Source organism: Rhipicephalus sanguineus, chromosome 9 (genome assembly GCF_013339695.2).
Source record: "Rhipicephalus sanguineus isolate Rsan-2018 chromosome 9, BIME_Rsan_1.4, whole genome shotgun sequence".
Lineage (NCBI taxonomy): Eukaryota > Metazoa > Arthropoda > Arachnida > Ixodida > Ixodidae > Rhipicephalus > Rhipicephalus sanguineus.
This window is the reverse complement of record NC_051184.2, coordinates 13,034,423-13,051,753: the sequence shown is the minus strand read 5'-3', so window position 1 is coordinate 13,051,753 and position 17,331 is coordinate 13,034,423.

The window sequence follows — 17,331 nt, the reverse complement described above, 5'->3', positions numbered from 1 at the left end:
GAGCGGTTTACCTTCCCGTCGCCGCCTCGGCCGTCCTTAACGCGGTGTATTAACGCATATAATGTAACCAGCATAAAGTATAGGCGAGAATTTTTTTCATAATTGTGGTCTTGATGAGCTAAAAGAAGGCACCCAAGAAGGAATGTGGTGGTTTACTTAAATTGGGCCAAATGAGTGAGCCCGAAGCCTTTTTGTGTCAATGCCGCTGTCAGACACGCACGCACGCACACGATGCATGCACGCAGGCACACACACACGCTTATACACACGTGATAAAGACACGCACATACGTACACACACGGACATGCATACACACGCGATACAGACACGCACACACATAGATACACACGATCATACGCACGGGATACAGGCACGCACGCTCATACACACGCAATATAGATACGCACATACATACACAGGCGCGTACACACGTGTTACAGACACACGTGCGTGGACATGCGAACAGACACGCACGCACTTACATACACATGCGCATACACACGCGATATAGACACGCACGCACGCACATACATACACACGCGATACAGACACGCACGCTCATACATACATACACACGCGATACAGACACGCTTGCTCATACATACATACACACGCGATACAGACACGCACGCACATACATACATACACACGCGATACAGACACGCACGCACATACATACACACGTGATACAGACACGCACGCTCATACATACATACACACGCGATACAGACACGCACGCTCATACATACATACACACGCGATACAGGCACGCACGCACATACATACATACACACGCGATACAGACACGCACGCTCATACATACACACGCGATACAGACATGCACGCTCATACATACATACACACGCGATACAGACACGCATGCTCATACATACATACACACGCGATACAGACACGCACGCACATACATACACACGCGATACAGACACGCACGCACATACATACACACGCAATGCAGACACGCACGCACATACATACACACGCTATGCAGACACGCACATACATACACACGCGATGCAGACACGCACGCGATACTGACACGCAGGCACATATATACACACGCGATACAGATACACACGCACGTACACAGCGATACAGAAACGCACGCGCATGCACAAGTGATACAGAGTACAGACACGCACGCGCAGGCGCACGCATACACATACGTGCGTACACGAGCAAACATCCCGAATACACAAACGCACGCACATGCACTCACCCGTTAACACGTGCGCACACGCACATACAAACGCAGGCGCACACATGCGCACATGCAAACACGCATACACCTGCACACACCCGTACACACACGCCTGGAGGGTTGACGCCTGGAGGGTTCATGGCGGGCGTGAGCAGCTGAAAGCGCGCGAAGTTTGCTTGCGCTCGCTTCTCGTGACGTCAGGGTCACCTGACTGGGAGCTATCGCGCGTCGCAGCCATTCAGCGTTGCGGATGCGCCGGCTCCGCGAAAGAGAGGGTGAAAAAAGAGGAGGTGGACGGCGCGGCGAGGATGAGCCGGCGTGGATAAAGGAGCGTCGCTACTTTCCAACATCAAGGGGCTTTACCCCTCTCTCCACTTTCTTTTATTTCTTTCGGTGGCCGTGAGAGCGCGCGCTGTGCACTGTGCTGTAGCGCACCCGACAAGACCGGCTGGGCTCGTCGCTTTCGTCGCGTCTTCCTTGAACGTTGCAACGTTATTTTGTGTTAAGGCGGTGGCCACACGTCGGACGATGAGCCCTGATTTCGTTCAGCTGCCACCTCATCAACGGCAATGTTTCAGACGCCTCAGTTGTGTACTTTTGTCCGTTGGTTGCGGGACAAGATGGCCTCCTGCAAGACCGCGTTTTTCCAAGTCAGCTGTGTGCGTAGTTCTCGGCGTCGTAGCAGTTTGATGACGCGAGGACGTCAACTGGTGCTACATCGTGGGAACCGCTGAAGTGACTGCAAGCTTGACGACATTGTGCCAGAATATTCTAGCGTACTGTACGCGCACGATTGTGCTACACTTAAAATACCGCGCTTGGCCTCGAGCGTCAACCTGGTACGCCTGTGTGCAACAAGCGTGTTGTTATCGTTGTTGCGTCGGTTAATATTGAATTGCAATTGGAATACCGTTTTTGCAAAGGTAAGTGAAGCTGTAAGTAGTTGTCCTGCTATATGCTCGCTACTCCACGAGCATTACTTCTAGAATCGCATTTTATTTTGAGCTGCACGTACCGAAGGAGAATCTAGCATACGAGATACACTACACGCGTGCGCATTTCCTGTATAAATCTGAGTAATGCCACGCGTGCGCATTTCCTATATAAGTCTGAGTAATGCCATGCTCAATTTAAAGCGCATGTGTTAGAGGATTGTGGCTTCAATGGTGAAAGTGATTAGATATTCCGAAATATGTGATTGCAATGCAGTTAGAACTTTCTCATATGTTAATACGGTCTGTGAACAAAAAAAAAAAACGCTGTGTGAATGTTTGTTGGTCATTTGCTACAGTACTTTCACGCATTATTATGCAGCTGTGTCACGGCTGTTAAAACGTTCAGCAAGTTAGATTTTGGTTTTCTTGGCCTAGTTGAGTGCTACTAGTGTTGGGCGAAGATAAAATCGCGTGTCTTTTGTGCGTTTCTTAAGCAGGCATACAGCCGTAGTAGTCATTGTTGTTGTACTGTTTGGGGTGTTCAATAAAACAAGAATGCTGTTTTGTACTGCAACAATTTTTATTTCATCTGTGTTAACAGATCACGCAAACAACTTGGACACATGCACGTAAGAAACGTACGCAGTGCATCGCGCGCACGCATAAAAAAACGGGCCTGTCATCTTAAAACAAATAATATAGAACAATCGACGTAACAGACGGCATGGCCGTCTAGTGGAGCAGCGTCGGCAGTACAAATATCAAACCAGAATGAAACATGAATAGAAAAACGGAGAGTAACAGGCGCTTTGCCCACGGCTTCTATGAGCCGCGCGTACCCACCTATCGCCACCGTCCGCCGTTGGTGGCGCCACCAGTACCACTGAAAGCAGCAGCGCACGAGGCGGATAGTCGGCTCCAGTGTCGACGAGAGCGGTGACGTTGTGGCCGTCAATGAGAACGTCGAGGTCGCTAGTTCGTCGTCTTGCGTTGCGGTTGGGTCGCGGCGTCGGGTCACGGCTGCGACGGTTTGTTCCGCTGCTTCGACGTGGCGTCGTCAGGTCTTCCTCAGGCCGTGAAGTTTCGACATCAGGGCTTCTTTCGGCTTGCGGCGTGTTCTTTAGATTTCGTTGCGGCGTTGTCGTCGGCGGCGGAGGATCTTCGGTAGTTCGTCGTACAGCAACCGCACCTCCATCGGTTGCTGCCCTTAGTTTCCCGGATACGGGCTAGGCGACCGGCCCCGATTTGGGCCAGTGTACTGCCGGCGGTGCGGTGACATGTAGCGGCCCGGCGAAGGCGAGCGGCAAGGTCATCGTTCTTGCCACTGTGTTCCGGTGAGGTAGTCGTCGATGTCGCCAGGCCGTTCGCCCGGCTGTGGGCGCGGCGCGTTGACGGCGAATCCTCGAAGCCCCATCTGTCGGTACTGACAGCGGTGGTACGTGTGGCCGGCCTCCCCGCAGTGGTAGCAGAGCGGGCGGTTGTCAGGGGCGCGCCAAACGTCGGTCTTCCTTGGCGTGTATCGCTGGCCGGCAGGTGGGCGGTATGACGTCGGTAGCGGCGGCGGGTCTGCTGGGGCGGCGCGGCGTCTTGACGTGGGCGAGGAGGGGGGGGGGGCTGCGTCGGGCTGCAGCAGCATAGCTCACTGCTTGCAGCTGCGGCTGCGCTGACTCGGGAGTGCCCAGAGGCTGCTGGATTTCCTCTCGGACGATGTCGGCGATCGAGGCAGCTTCAGGCTGTGGTAAGGGTAACAACTTGCGCAGTTCTTCCCGCACGATCGCTCGGATCGTTTCACGCAGGTCGTTGGAGCCGACGGCATGAACAGCTGGGCTGTCTTGAATCGATCGGCGATTATACTGGCGGTTGCGCATTTCCAGCGTCTTCTCAATCGTCGTCGCCTCTGAGATGAATTCTTGGACTGTCGAGGGTGGGTTCCGCATCAGCCCAGCGAAGAGCTCTTGCTTTACCCCTCGCATGAGCAACCTGACTTTCTTGTCCTCAGGCATGGCAGGGTCAGCGTGGCGGAACAGTCTGGCCATTTCCTCTCCAAAGATGGCAACGCTTTCATTAGGAAGTCGTACCCGCGTCTCTAGCAAGGCTGCGGCCCTTTCTTTTCTGACGACGCTTGCAAACGTCTGCAGGAAAGCGCTGCGAAAGGCGTCCCAAGTTCGAAGAGTGGACTCCCGATTCTCGAACCAGGTCCTTCCTGCGTCTTCAAGGTAAAAGTAAACGTGGCGCAGCTTGTCCTCGGAGTCCCAGTTGTTGAACGCTGAGACCCTTTCGAAGGTCTCGAGCCAGGTTTCCGGGTCTTCGAATGACGACCCGCGGAAAGTTGGTGGCTCCTTGGGCTGCCGGAGAAGTATCGGCGCAGGCATCGTCGCTGCGGTCGGTGTTGGGACCTGGGGCTGCCTGGTGTTTTCGGGAAGGAGCCCGTACTCTGGCTGCAGTCCCTTCTGCCTGCAGCTTATTCGACGATCCGGGTTTTCTTTGCCGTCGTCCTCCTCGCGGCTTGGGCTTGGGTCAGCGCTTCGCGGGGGCGTCCGGATCATGGAAGAAGCAGCACCTCCACCAGATGTCACGTGGTCGTGACGTCGACGAAGGCAGCAGTCAGCACGTCCGAAATGAAACTCTTTATTAGGCCGAACTTGTGGCCGGGAAAATGAAACTCCAACTACAGCAATAAACTGATAGCGGTGAATAGAGCGTCGACCGTCGATCAACTGACAAGCGGTGAAGCGCGTCGGCATTTAAACATGTGCCGTCGAATATTCCAGCGTTATCGCTGGCTGTCGTGCAAATTCTAGAATAAGCTCGAGTGTGCGCGTCTTGCGCGCAATCTTAACAAAACGATCTACAATGATCGCGAAGGTTCTCGAACAACAAGGCGCGGTTCGCGCTGAGCGTGGCTGACAGTCTTTGTGGCCGAAAACCGAATACAGCAAAAGTGATAAAGAAACGTACGTGGCAATATTATATGTTATGTAGTTATGTAGTAACCGTACTAATGAGGGCTTTGAATGTGACAAGGAACATAATAATAATATTAATGAGAACTAACAGACAATAATGCCAAGGAAAGTATAGGGCATGAAATTTGTAATAATTGGGATATAAATGTGAAAAGAGTAAAGGTGGACGAAAAGATAACTTGCCGCAGGCAGGGACCGAACCTGCGACCTTAGAATAACGCGTCCACTGAGCTACGGCGGCGGTCATCCCCCCGTCCACTTTATAGGGTATATATGTGCATTTAAACCTCGGAGTGTTAGTCAGCGCCGATCGCAGCCATGGCGGCGAGTGTGGAACACTTTTTTTCTGCCTTTTGGCGTCACGTAGAACGTGACTTCCACTTTACTTTCTTCACATTTATATCAAAACTATTACAACTAACATCTCCTGTACTTTCCTTGGGATTATTATCTGTTAGTTCTCACTAATATTGTGTCTAACAAACAAAAAACGAGCCCTTAAAAGACGTCTTCTTTCCAAGAAACATAATAAGCCACACTTTGTTAAATGTGCTGCGAATGTTGTGCACAGAATACCCTTGACATGTGTACGTGGGCCAGGCTGGCCGCTGTTTGAATGAAAGGCTTCGCGAACACCAATATGTCACAAGAGCCGTCAGTGGTCATCTTGGGATTCACTGTAAGCAGTGCGGCTGCCATCCCGAGTTTAGTAAATCTGATGTGCTCGCCACTAAGAGGAACCAATGGACGAGTGAAATTATCGAGGCCCGGTTGCACTGTTAAATGTAGGTGTGTAAGCGCTCCGTCTGTATTATTATCTGAGAAGGACCCGCCACGGTGATCTAGTAGTTAAGGCCCGAACACACGTACGCGTTGACGCGCTGCAACGCGTGCGTGTGTTCGGGCCTTTATGGTGCTCGACTGCTGACGCGGCAGGTCGCGGGATCGAATCCCGGCCGCGGCGGCCGCACTTTCGATGGAGGCGATAATGCTGCAGAAGAGATTTAGGTGCACGTTCGAGAACTCCAGCTGGTCGAAATTACCGGAGCCCTACGGCGTCTCTGCTGACAGATCATGTTAACCGCTGTAGTCATGCGCTCACAGCTTCTTGCATCGGTGTATATCTTTCCTTGTTGTTATCAACAAGGGCTGATACGTAGATATGTATTTCATAAGTGCGCTTAACTGGGCTGGTTGGTACATGATTAAGACGTGAGCAAGACAGACACAAGCGTTGAACTAGAGTGTACTAGAACAGGGGAGCGTTCGGAACGTGCTTCGAAAAGTGAAGCCCAAACAGGGCAAAAGTATCGAAAGGTGGGCTAGTTGGTATTTCATACTTCTCTTCTTCAGCTTACTGCGGGAACACACAACAGACGAAGGAAGAACCGCACAACACGAGCGCTCACTAACAACTGGTTTATTCACACATTAGAAGGACACATTTATACACAAAGGTGCGCATGTCAAAAAAAGAAAAAGCGGGCAGCGCACGAAGCACTTTATCAAGGCACTTGTCTAAGAACTATAAATGTAGTTAAATTCACAGTCATGTAGTGATAATGAAGGATGGCTTATACACTGGTCTGCATTCCTGGAAATGTGATACGCTTCAGAGATTTCGCGCGTAGTTGGGAGGGGATGCCGGAACAGAATAATTGTTTTTTCAAACAGCGGGTGACATTTGCACGAATTACAATGCGATGCTAAGTGGGAATATGGGGTACTTTTCAAAGAGCTTCTATGCTCCCTGAGGCGTACGTTCACACATCGGCCAGTTTGGCCGATGTAAATGCGACCACAAGATAGGGGTATCTTGTATACCACTCCTGTGACACACTTGACATACTGCTTAACATGTTTTTGGAGGCATCTCCTGCCTTTAGACACTCCCTGTGTCCTCCTATGTACCATGGCTCATATACTGCCCAATTTATTGGGTGCAGAGAAAACAACGCGCACACCAAACCGGTTTCCAACTTCTTTTTAGTCCGTGGGCCATTTTATGAACGTAAGGGATTACTGCCGCTCTTTTGTTTTTTTCCGTGTGTCCTGAAGATATACGTGTACGTTTTTCACTACTTTTCACCATGAGCCTTTCACATACCGATGCCATTAAAAACGAAGGGTATCCAGCAGCTAATAACCTCTCTACCTGCGCAACGAAACCATGGTGCAGCATATATGAAGGCAGCTTTTATCAAGGGCTGAACGTAAGCATGACAGTACAATTCCTCGTTTTACAAGCTTGGAATGACCGGACGAGTAATCTAGAAGAGGTTTCGCAGATCGGGGTTTATACTGCCAGCAAAGATGTTTGTCTCCAAATAACAGGCAAAGGTCTAGATACTGCAGTTTTTTATCTTTTGGAACCTCGGAGGTTAACCTGAGGCCCATGCCTTCAGTCTCGAAAAACGCCATGATACCGTCATAGTCCACTGCTGAACATCTTTTTGCAATAATCAAGTAATCATCAACGTATCAGACAATTTTTGTGCATGACTGAAGTTTAGTGCTTAAGGCAGTATCTAGTACTATCTACCTTCCCTAGAAGAATGTTGCTTAATACCGGAGCAACACTGCAGCCTATACAAACGCCTGATTTCTGCATGTACAGGTTCCCAAGCCATAAGACGAAGGTGGACTTCAGGTAGAACGTCAAAATTTCTAAAAAAGACTCAGTTGACACTCCAGTGCTATTCCTGAACGATAGTTCGTCATTGTCTTCCACAATGTATTGCTCTATGCACTTTAGCAATTGATCATGCGGCAAGGAATAATATAAATGCTCGGGCGTTCCACAAGGCTCTGCTCTGGGGCCGCTTTTATTTTTAATTTATATTAATGACTTGCCTTCCCGTGTTTCATCTAATATTCATCTTTTTGCTGACGACTGCGCAATATTTAGAGAAATAACGTGTAACAATGATGCAGCCATTCTTCAATCTGACCTTAACGCTATCAATGCGTGGTAGATGGAACTAAACATAACCAAATGCAGAGCAATGCGCGTTACCAGGCGTACTAACACTCCACCAGCCTATCAAATCGCTAACACCCCTCTAGATTGTGTTTCATCTTACAAATATCTTGGTGTCCACATTTCATCTGACCTTACCTGAAACACGCACATTTCATACCATTTCATACATAACATGCAAAGCTAACAAATCACCGGGCTATGTCCGACGAAATTTTTCACGTGCACCACAATCCCTCAAACTAATTCTCTACAAAACACTTATTCGGCCTAAACTAGAATATGCAGCCTCAGTTTGGGACCCCAGTCAGCAAAAAATAATTGATTTAGTAGAAAAGATTCAAAACAATTCCACGCGATTCATTTCATCTGACTATAACAGGACCGCTAGCATCAGTTTAATGAAAACTAATCTAGGATTACCATCTTTAGCCTCTCATTCATAGGATATATCATCACCGCTTTTACGACACCAACTCCTTTCGGCACCACAACCTCGCATTGATCACCAACACAAAGTCGGCATTCCATCTTGTAAGTCCTCCTCTTTCCTTCACTCATTTGTACCACACACAAGTGATGAGTGGAATCACCTTCCTGCAGATGTTGTCACCATCAGGGATACTAACCAATTTAAAGAAGCTGTACGCGATATCTGTATCTGAGTTTTTTCTTTTCTTTTTAAACTTGGCACCATCATTATTATATCAAGTGTCTATCTTCATTGATGCACCGAATTTTGACTTTAGTTAATAATGAACGTATCATGTATTGTTTTCTTTTTGTGCCGCTATAATTTATGTAAGTACTTGTAACGTTTTAGAATTTTATTTGTGAATTGTTGCGAGTTCTTTTCTTCTCCGCTAATATTGTGTAGTTTCTAGTGACCAGTTTCTGAGCTATTTCCAATTTTCTGTATTTTTGCCCCACCCCCCTCTGTAATTCCATTGGCCCTGAGGGGTATTCTAAATAAATAAATAAATAAATAAATAAATAAATAAATAAATAAATAAATAAATAAATCAACTACGTCAACGCTAAACGCTGTAACGTCAGAACCTTCACATTTGTTGACGTACTCAAGCCACTTGGAAAGGGTCATTAACGTGCAATGCGGAAAGGTGTTTCTGCAGAAACTGAGACACGGCCAGCTGCCATGTATCCCTTTCCGAAACAATCGCGCTTAACTGCATTTCCGGTTTATGCGTTTTAATGGAGAAGAAAATCTCTAGCTCTTCACCTTTTGCCTTTGCTACAGAAGAGGCCAGCTTTCCCCGGTCGAGCCTATTAAGCAGCGCGATCGCTGTGCTCTTTGCATCCTTGCTTTTCACAGAAATAGGTTTGAAATTCCTTTCTAACGCTTTGTTGGCCTTCTTGAAAAAATCTTGCTCGTTAATAGTGACGAAGAAACCTAACTTGTCAGAACCGAGTACCCTTAACTGTTTTTTCAAACAAAAGTCTACGATAGGTTCAACACGTAACTTCCTTTTATAATTGCTAATATTCACCGAAACAGCATGAACACATTCACTTACACACCTACAGAGTTCTTCCTCCTTGGCTATAGCTTGGAGACAGCCCTTGCTGTATCAATTTTTTCCTCCGGTCGAAGAGCAGGTTCCACGGAGAACTTGGGGCCTTTTTGCAGAACCTGCCGAATTTCTTCTGGCAGGGCTACATCGCTCAGGTTCAAGAGACGTCCCTCGCGCGAAGCTTGTTTTTTCTTGACGGGAAGTTGTGGTCTAATCCGATCCGACGAGGTTTCCGTGGCAGTTCTCGAAGTCCTACACCAGTCGGTATACGAACCGCTGTTATTCCATCGACGAAAATATTGGTCCCGCAGTCAGTCCTTGAACACCAGACTTGTCTGCAGTATTCAGAACGAAGGATTCTGCACATCCTCCTGGAATGGCCGAACGAAGGGTTCATGCATCCAAAGAGCATCTGCCGGACATGTTCCTTGACGAAGGTGCCACGATGCTACTCTTGCCCGACATGTAGATACTGCTATACGTGAGAAAAAGCGCAGAAAGCACTTTGTCGATTGCAGGAAAGCTGTAATGTACAAGATTCCATTTACGTGCGAAAGTTGCTACATCGGCCAAACCGGCCGATGTTTGAACGACCGGTTACGAGAGCACGCGTACTCGCTTAACGAATCAGTACCCAGTCATTTAGCCCAGCACTGCAAAGCTGTGGCTATCAGCCAATTCCTGAGCGGTGCACTGTTTTGGAATCGTACAATCAGCAAAGAACATGTAAGATTAGCGAAGCACACCATATCCATGCACACGGAAATGCTTGCGTCAGTGTTCCATCAATTTATCTTCGTAACTGTGAAATCAATTACTTGTCCAAAACGTGACAGCCTGTTCTGCCGACCCATCAGATATGATGACTTCTTACCCATTCTCGCGCATTGCGCAGTTACTGTGTTTTTGTTGTTCTTCTGCGCAATGCTTCCGTATATATTGCATATACAAGCAATAAACCAGTGTTTGTTAGTTCAGCGCTTGTGTCTGTCGTTCTCCTCCGTCCCGTGTTTAGCGCTGTTGGCTCACGTCTGAGATATGTGTTTATTTAGGTTCTTCACCGAAATAAACTTGAGTTGCCAGTCAGCGCAACGCGTGGTTGTATGTGTGCCTTTTCCTTCCGTGTCTTTCGCGCTGCCCCCTATACGAAATGCTCAACCGACTAGCGTTCACCCTTCATAAGAAAGAAAATTGTTTCGCGCTTTGCGAGGGAACGGCTCGATCGACGACCGGCAATATGATTTCATTACGCTGTCAAAAAGCCGTCCAATGGAAGAAGAAGGGAATGAAATCGGATGATTTGCGCCAGGCTGCTGAGCATCATCTTCGCATGTCCTTGCCTCCATTGGACCACCGAGACCTCACGCACGAGCACGAACGCGTTCGAGCCGCCACTGCCAACGACCAAAATGGGCGCAATAAAATAACGCGCCTTGTTCATTGCGTTTCTTCAACATAGCCGCCATCTTTGGAGGCACCTACGACTCCTGCTGGCATCAACCATCGTTTTTAAGCGAAGGACAGCAAAGTGAGCGAGCAGGTTTTGAGTCATGTATACTTTGGGCATAACGTCACTACGTTGGAACGCTGGCAAAAAAAAAATAAAATAAAAAAAGATGCGTGCTTTCTTTCTTCCTTTGTCCGTGTTGTAAAGTTACGCTGTTAGCCAGAGGACAACGAATGGTCGCGCTATGTACCAGTAGCTGCCTTTCCCCTGTGGCTTTGAGTCTGTAAAAAAGCAGTTTAAAGTCCTTGCTTAAAGAAATGCCAGCCAAAGCACAGGACACGGGGAAGAAGGCAGACTGCGCTTTAGTGAAGGAAGCATTCTAGCAGTTAACCTTACAACGCATGCGCAGTACATCAGTACCGCCTACCACGACACCAGGTGAAAGAAAGAATACACAATCATCTTTCTTGCCATCATCGCAAAATACTAACTATGATTTCTTTTCAAGGAGGCACGGTCTGCGTGTATACGCAGTTATCTCCGTTTTTTCTAATATAGAATGCCTCCACAATTTCACGCTCCTCTTTGCCCTTTCCTCTTCCCAGTTAACTGACATTACTGAAAAGCAGTTGGCAACCACATACACGACGGTGATGGGCCAGATTAGCGCCATCATTCGAGTGCAAAGAAGCATAACGCTTACGCAGCCTAGCACTGATGCATCGGTCGGTTCGCTGTAAATTGAAAAAAACTCCCAGGTGGGAGTAAAATGCCTTTCCGTTAGCGACCCCCCCCCCCCCCTCCATCGAGAGTATTTATATTCTGGACTTCCGGAGTTATTGTTTGGTGCCTCCGGAGTATTTTACAAATTTCTTCACTCTGTCCGGACGGAATTCCTGTGAGATGCATCGAAACTTATTCTTTTTCATTCTTTTTGCTCCGCTGTTACTGTTTCTTTACCATATGGTGATCGTGTCGCGCGTTGGTTACATGAAGGAATTCTCATGCAAACACTTCAGAGTCAATTTTTTTTCAACAGAGCTCTAGCAGATCAAATTCAAGAGAACACTTGAGTTTTTATTATTCGATTTTTTCGCAATAAGCTGAAGTTTTCGGTTGATGACCCAGAAGTTGGGAAATGAATATAAGAAGAAACAAAGATACAAAAGGCCATTAAAAACAAAACAGAAGAAGACAGATCACGTGAAATCAACAGCACTCGAGTTTTAAGCGCAGCGTGTCGAAATGAAGCCGCGAATGCTGCAAAGGATGCACAACAAAGGAAGGGAGCCTAGTCGCCGGGAACAACTGTTCGCCGTCCACGAAGGACCATCGATGAGATTCATTGACGACGCAAGGGTTCAGCTGATTGTTTCCTGCATAGTTTGGCAAAAAAAAAAGTGATACTTGATAACTGTAAACCACGCCAAAGGCACGAAAATTGAGGACACTGAAGCCACAGATACTCATTAAATCCCATGCAGGGTGCCAGTCTGTGAAAACACCCAGGTTTTCACAGCACTGTCAATTCCAAAATTAACAACAAATTTGGACAGAGCAGCGCTAATTAAACGGACCACACAAAGAAGACAGGACGAGCGCTCAATAAGCAGATCACATGTACTATGGTGTCAGGCAGCCGCTCCATGATAAACCACACCTCCACTTCGCGAACAAAGTGCAAAACGCACGAAACATTTCCATATATTTCTGAATGGATACCTCTTCTGCTGAACCTTTCAAAACCATTTTTTTTTTTTCACTAAAATGAGCGAATTTCAGTACTGTAGAAGGCATGCAGTATCAAGAATACATCTCCCGATTAACTGGCTAGTTTTATAAAATATTATTACTCAATATTACAGTTGCATTTTAGTCTGTGCTTATCGTCCAACTTCTCGCATATAGGCGCTTGCAGTTTGTATGCTTACGACCGCTCCATAAGAAAAGCGTACCTCCATTGTGTTTGGCAAAACAGATTTCGGAGCAATTGGCGTTGCGCACGCACGCACGCACGCACGCACGCACGCACGCACGCACGCACGCACGCACGCACGCACACACACACACACACACACACACACACACACACACACACACACACACACACACACGCACACACACACACACACAATTTGCTGCGCTCGCAATGGACATTTTTCAAATAGTTATTGCGTGAGTATGTATAGTTTCCAAACGAACAGCCTCGAGCACAAATAAAAAACAATTTACTCTGACTTAACAAAACAAATTAACAATAAAACGTACAAGCATTACGCCACCAATGCCAATTGCATCTTCTGACAGAAATGAGGGAAAGTCGATCAGTCTACTCAACACACAGGCCCTTGCAAACGTTCGGCAGAAGGTCATGGACGGTGTGTGAACCAGGATTTGAGGAATTTCCTTTTCCCCTCTTTTGTTCACGGGCCTTGGCCAGCGTCGTTGAGTTGTCCAGGTCAAAACTATGTGCTGCCTTCGAGCACTGTTCGCCAGAGAGATAGAGAGAAGTGTTTTTTTTTTACCATTTTGACAGTTTTACCTGTCTTGTCTGGTCGGGGAGATAGCTGAGATTTAGTGCTGCCTTCACCCCCCCCACCCCCACAAAAAAAAAAAAAATACTACACGACCTTGGCAGCAGGACGGAAAAGAGAGAAAAAAAGCCGCAGCGCAATGGTAACCTCCCCCCTCAGCAACACGAAAAAGACTGCTAATTTCTGAAGAACGTGCCCTCTCCCTCAACGACGCTGAGCCATGCGTTTTTTTTATATCCCCAACCCACACTACTTCACCCCCTTCCACAGAAACGTCAAGCACCCCACAACCCCCTTTTCTGCCAAGCGAGCCCTTCCTTCCTTTGTCTCGTCAGCCCCTCTCTCCCTTTCTGGCGACGGACGCACCACCTCCCCCGAATTGTCAATTATATTTCGAGAATGATATCTTAAATGCGAATGATCCTACCGAAAAAATTTTTTTTCACCAAAATGAGTACATATCTGCGCTCTAAAAGGCTTTGTCAGAGACAACTCTCTAGCTCAGTTCACTGATTTTATGTAAATTTAATGCTGATATCAGTGTTTCACGTTTTATTAGGTGAGTTTACATCATAGATCAAAATACTTTACACGTAACGATAGACCTCGACGTGGCGTTCATTAATATTAAAAGAGGACAAAAGTTACCCTTTATTTACATTTACCAGACCAAAAGATGCTTTTCATCAATTAGTTTTGAATATAACACTTCATAACTCTATTGAATGAACCCACAGCTGTGATGTTTTTCGTACACTCCAAGGCAAAAGGGTGTTAAAAGGGTATGTGGTTCTTCCCTTTGGGGACTAATGGGGCTGCCACAACCATTGATCCCTTTAAGGACTAACAGCACCGGGTCTAACAGTTAGTCCCCACAGATCACCTCAATGGACTAACATTTAGCCCTCACATTTACACCTTACCGGCCAACAGTTAGTCCCGACAGATCGCCTCAATGGACTAACATTTAGTCCTCACATTTACACCTTACCGGGCAACCGTTAGTCTTCGCAGTTACACCTCGCCGAACGAACAGTCGGTCCACTCAAATACTCCATGCGGATGAACTTTTACCCTCCGCAAGGCTTAAAGGGGTACTGACACAAAATTTCGCGGCCGAGATAGCCCGCTGGATCGATTCCCGTGTACGTGCGTGTACCATCTGCAAAATATCGGCAGCGAATAAAGCTTGGAAGGTATTTTATATGAATTTTGAAGTTCGCGAGCGCGATCCAGCATTATAGGCCGCACCTAGTGCATTGACACCCTCGGAGGTGACCCGAGGTGACCCCCCTACTTCCCCTACGTAACCGTTGCAGCCGGTACAAGTTACGATGACGTCGTAGCCGCCATTTCTGTTTTGACGCGCTTCCCGACGAATCGCTCCTCGCCAGCGGGTCAAACATGAAGTGATTCGCTACGTCGAAAATTCCTTCGATCCCCGCCGCAAGAAAATCGTCGCCACCAGACGACGATGAGCCCGACGACGACAGACCGCGCGGAAATGCGTCACTGTTCTGTGTGCTCACGTGACCGAGCGTTCCACTCGCTAGGTGGTGATAGTTGCACCCGGCGGCTTGCCGTTTTTGGAGCTCTGTCAAACCGAAACTGAGGCTGTGTCGGTAATGAGGAGCTTGTAATTAATTATCTGTCGCGCGCTGCAGCAAACGATGTGCCGTATTATGACTAACAGGCCCCCAGCAACACATTGCAGCAAAAAAACGCGGGGCGAACATTTTTGTGTCAGGACTCCTTTAATTAATACTTTTTTCGCGTGTTTCTTTCCGCGGTGAGCAACAAATGCCTCGGAAAAGAACACGCGAAAAAAAAAAATTAGTCATGCGTGTGTACTGCTTTCGCAGACAATGCGACAACGAAATACATCTTTTTTTTTTTGCAGCGTATTTTAACACATACGTTAATAAATCAACGTTTGCTGACTCGTCCCCGGTCGTTTGAAAGTATGCTGAACAGAATTAGTGTAATCATACTAACGTAGATGAATACAAAGCTTTCGCATCGAAAGTCGTAGTAAGATGTATTTGCAATAAAATAGTATAAATCGCTCTCAACCGTCGACTCATGGTAGGGCGTGATGCGGTCGCTGTACTAAAGAGACTCGCAGGGTCCCCTATGCGTTTGCCTAATTAAGATGACTCGAAGGCGAAGTCCATCTTCTTTTTGTTCATCGATGTTCGGTCGGTGTTCCCCGCCTCCTTCCGAATGCTTTTTGGACGTTACGTGGTTTTGCACTGCGTCCAGGATCGGAGGCATTGCAAGCTTCTTACAAAACGCCTGGTTTTGTATTGCCTCCGGGATCGAGCCCCCGATCACGAAGGCAATGCAAACCGACAATTTCATGTGACGTGACGTTATGACGTCACAAATATTGGCGGTCTGTGATGTTATGAGGGCGTCATAAGGTGACGTCATCGTGCGATGATTCCTTGCATCACTCGTTTTGACGCTGCCGACTAGGGACGCTGACGGTGAATTTTCACGTTTGATCAGGAATCCATAGCTTTCACCGTAAAATATGCAATCTTCTTACAGCGCGGTAAAGAATAGCAATAACCAGCCAAAGGGGCCAAAAGAATGGTCGGAAAGAGCTCACTTTCTCCTCTTCTTAGACACATTCGCCGACTTTTCCTACTGTTTACCAAGCTGTATTATCAGTGACAAATGAAACACGAACAGCGGAGCGCGTTCCCCAAAAGAAATAAACAACTCCGCGCAACCTAGGAAATATTTCATATCACCGTCGTGCATGTACCCCCTTTTGACACGTGCTCTCAACCTTTTTATAGCCCAAACCCCATATGCGCGAAAATGCACGCGACAGCGACGAGCGATGCTATGAGCGACGAAACGAGCCGTTCGCGCGACGTGTCGCGTGGTCGATTTCGCGCGATCGCTCGGTTTTTCAGATTTGGAATCCGTCGCTCGTCGCCCGGAAGTGCTGTGCTCAAGCAGCCAATAGCGAAACACCGGAACAAGATGCATCAGTGACCTACTGCTGATTGTCGCCGCCTTCTTAATCGACGCGCATCAACAAAAACGTTCATCAACATAGCCAACGGCGACAAGCGCAACGTTGACGCTGTCGAACGCGAACGTGCCCTCAGGGACGGGAACTAAAAGTCCCGCGCCGTCTGTGACGCGGCTTGGCGGCACGTAGCAGCAGTGATGGGATCGAAAAAAATGCTGCAAGACAATGATAAACATTTTATGTACCATTAGGCAACAAAACATCGTATTTTACATTGCATACCGCTGACTACGGGCTACTTTTGGCACGAGTAAACGCCCTCATGCCAGCAACAGTGGAGATCGCTCGCTGAAGCCGTCGCGTGAATGGAGTTTGCCCATCCAAGCGACCGCTTGCGCGAAGACAATCTACGTCGCGTCGCTCGTCGCTGTCGCGTGCATTTTCGCGTATATGGGGTTTGGCCTTATTTCTTGTTTAAACTTCAAGTACTTATGACGCGCTTACACGGCAGCTGCTGAAAACTTGGATTTAAAGGAGCACTGACACAAAATTTCGAAGGCGAGATAATGAGTTAAATAGATGTATGCGGAGCCGTACACAACGTCTACGAAATATCAAGGGCCAATATAGCCTAGAACATATTTAAAATCAATTTTAAAGTGCATGCCGCGCGACTGAGCGAGATGCGAGCGCTTCGCGACGCCGACATCAACGCGGGGGGTGTGTAAA